This window comes from Pinus tabuliformis, chromosome 1_2 (genome assembly GCF_031772625.1).
Source record: "Pinus tabuliformis cultivar Carrire ecotype Pingquan chromosome 1_2, CPIR1, whole genome shotgun sequence".
Taxonomy (NCBI): Eukaryota; Viridiplantae; Streptophyta; class Pinopsida; order Pinales; family Pinaceae; genus Pinus; species Pinus tabuliformis.
The window spans coordinates 217,892,294-217,895,989 of record NC_142298.1 but is presented as its reverse complement, the minus strand read 5'-3'; the positions used below and the strand labels follow the sequence as shown (position 1 = coordinate 217,895,989).

At 43.3% G+C, this 3,696-nt stretch overlaps 1 pseudogene; it reads left to right on the top strand.

The window, feature by feature from the left end:
* The first annotated feature begins 1,461 nt into the window (after positions 1 to 1,461).
* Positions 1,462 to 2,975, top strand: LOC149205209 (25S ribosomal RNA; annotated as a pseudogene).
* Positions 2,976 to 3,696: the final 721 nt, after the last annotated feature.

The following is a 3,696-nucleotide window of genomic DNA, read 5'->3' as shown; positions in this document are numbered from 1 at the left end:
GGAAATTGTTCCCTCTGTGGACAGAGGCAACCCCTCTAGCCCTAGAGTGGGTCTAGTCACAAATAAGGACAAAACAATAATAGCTTTCCTTAAATAGTTCAATTTGGAGGCCTACCTCAACCGGTGGTCGATGGAGTTCCATTGTGTTGCTCCAACTTCCGCTTCCTTCTCCTAATGAGTAATCAACCTAAAACAATGCAAAGGAAATACAACAAAGCACGTAACCAGAACAACAATGATCTATTTACCCACAAAGTCAAGAAGTCATGAGCTATCTAGTACATTACATACAAGACATAGGAAAACATCATTGACTGCATTAATTTTCAAATAGAGTAATCTTACAACCAAAGTCTTGACGTCACAAGCCTTCTTAGAGGGATCCAGCCAACATGTTCCTCGAGCATTCACTCTATGAAGATGGATCTCCCAATACACAAGTCTCTCTCACTCACAAGTTTTACACAAGATCAAAGGCACTTCACAACCTTCCTCAAGCTATCAACAATCCCACACTTGTCACACTCACACCAGCTATCTAAAATGCTCACAAGTACTAACAACACTATCAACAACCACTCCAAAGACTAAGAATTCCAAACTAGTAGCACATAGCAATGGTGGGAGTTTAAATAGGAGAAGGAGTCTCCATGAAAGGTGGGAGGATGAGCTTATCTCCAAGGAAGGTAGCACAAATGATGGAACAACCATGCCAGAGAAAGGAGGGTGACATAAACTAGGCCAACAACTAGGTCTGGAGTCATTTGGAAGGCTGACTGTTGGGACAAATTAACCCAATCTGGATCATTGCGGGCACATAACTAGTCTTCCATGCTGACATTGCTATTGAATAACGTAGCTAGTCATGTCATCACGGGAAACTACAAGCGACAGTTGCACTAGCACATGAAATTCAACCATTGCGGGAATCACGTGTACTTCCGCGATGGCAGTGCTTCTGGACTATTTTGGAGCGCCCTTCAGTGCGTTTGTTAAGCCAACAAACGCGATGAGGCAGAAACGTTTTGGAAAAGTGGGTCATTTGGCAGCATCATAGAGCATGAGCATGAATGATTTTGGACTCATGACACAGTAGGAAGGCTGGGATGAAGGCAGTGACAAATTACTGTGTAACACTTGTATCAAGGGTGCACTCTGCACGAGCATCGAAAGGGAATCGGATTAATATTCCCATACTGGGACATGGCGGTGGGTCTCAACATTAGGAAATCTAGAGATATTGTCGGGGGCCTCAGGAAGAGTTATATTTTCCTTTTAACAACTTTCCCAACCTAGAATCGGTTCACCTGGAGATAGGGTCGAGTAGCTGGAAGAGCACCACACACCTTGCGGTGTCTGGTGCGACCTTAGTGAAACTTGAAAATTTGGAGGACCGAGTACCATTCATGCTCGGTCATACTCATAATTGCATCAAGTCTCCAAGGTGAACAACCTCTGGTCAATAGAACAATTTAGGTAAGGGAAGTCAAAAAAATGGATCTGTAACTTCGGGAAAATGATTGGCTCTGAGGGCTGGGCCTAGGGGTCTGTGCCCTCAACTAGTGGGTTGTCGGAAGTCTACCTGAGCTACTCTCACTGCGATGGTGGGTAGTCACTTGCCATTTGGGCTACGGGTGTAGAATGTCCCCTACTTGGGGATTATCCCTAGGCAGCCAATAGTGACTCAGAACTGGTACAGACAAGGGGAATCCGACTGTTTAATTAAAACAAAGCATTGTTATGGTCCCTGCGGATGCTAATGCAATGTGATTTCTACCTAGTGCTCTGAATGTCAAAGTGAAGAAATTCAACCAAGCGCGAGTAAATGGCAAGAGTAATTATGACTCCCTTAAGGTGGCCAAATGCCTCGTCATCTAATTAGTGACGTACATGAGTGGATTAATGAGATTCCCACTATCCCTATCTACTATCTAGTGAAACCACAGCCAAGGGAATGGGCTTGGCAAAATCAGCGGGGAAAGAAGACCCTATTGAGCTTGACTCTAGTCCAAATTTGTTAAATGACTTGAGAGGTGTAGAAGTGGAAGCCTTTTCGGTGCAAGTGAAATACCACTACTTTTAACGTTATTTTACTTATTCTGTGGGGCAAAGATGGGACACTGCCCCTGTTTCTGGCCTTAAGGTATGTTTCGATAGGTCGATCTGGGTGGAAGACATTGTCAGGTGGGGAGTTTGGTTGGGGCAGAACATCTGTTAAAATATAATGTAGGTGTCCTAAAATGAGCTCAATGAGAACAAAAATATCATGTGGAACAAAAGGGTAAAAGCTCATTTGATTTTGATTTTCAGTATGAATACAAACCATGAAAGTGTGGCCTATCGATCCTTTAGATTTTTGGAATTTGAAGCTAGAGGTGTCAGAAAAGTTACGACAGGGATAACTGGATTGTGGTAGCCAAGTGTTCATAGCGACATTGCTTTTTGATCCTTCGATGTCAGCTCTTCCTATCATTGTGAAGCAGAATTCACCAAGTGTTGGATTGTTCACCCACCAATAGGGAACACGAGATAGGTTTAGAATGTTGTGAGACAGGTTAGTTTTACCCTACTGATGAACCACACCACAGTATTAATTCAACTTAGTACAAGAGGAACCATTGATTCACATGATTGGTCATCGCACTTGGTTGAAAGGCCAGTGGTGTGAAGCTATCATGTGTAAGATTATGACTGAATTCCTCTAAGTCAAAATCTGCGCTAGAAGCGGTGCATGTCACTCTTCATCTGTATCTCGACCAACAGTAGGGGCATCGTTTTGTTGCCCCCAGGGGCCCGCGTCATTTTCAAACCGTGACCATTAAGCATCTCAGTTAGGGCAGCTTTGAAGTTCAATTCCAAATGGTCGTTGAGAAGAATCCTTTGCAGACGACTTAAATATGCGACAGGGTATTTTAAGTGGTCGACTGGCCTTGCTGCCCTATCCACTGATATTCAGCCCTTGGTCACCTCGATTCAGAGCTTCGCTCTTGTCACACATTATTCAAAGAAATCCGAACAACTCTCTTGCTCTCGCGCCTTTGCCTCTTCCTCTAGCTGACAATTTTTTATTGCTCGGAGGCAGGAAATTTGGGGTTTCCATGTGGTGGGCTCCAGTATTGTAGCAATAATGCTACAACTCCTGGAGCTTCCTTCTCTAATTTTATCAACCCGGTAGTTCGTAACAAACTTGGAAGCGATAGTGCTGTATGCACAAGTACTAGCTCTTGTCGCAGCTGTCACTTGGTCAGCTGGCACAAGTCTGCTAGGGCTCAAGCCAACTTCTATATGGTCTCAGAAGAAGATTTCTAATTGATGAACAAAGACTATCTGAAAGGAAATTAATCTATGTTGCAAGAATGAACTGAAAGTCAACCAAGCATGGAAACCCTAGTAAACCCTAATCTGACTAGTTTAACCCCTACAATGCAATGATGCGAATGTAACTCTCTAAAAATGATGCCATTACTTCTAGTGATGTGAGATGCATGAAATTAAACTACTTTCATTGAAAAGAACATTGTTTTCATATTTTTGCTTAAGTGGTTGGAGTGATTATGACAATGTTTCTTATTAGGGTTTGACTGTGCAGGGGTCGTGTGAAGGAAAGAAAGCTTGGGAAAGGTCAGGGAGGCTAGGAGAGGTTCCAGGGGATCTCTAACATCATCCCACAGAAGTTCCACATGTTCAGATGCTCAA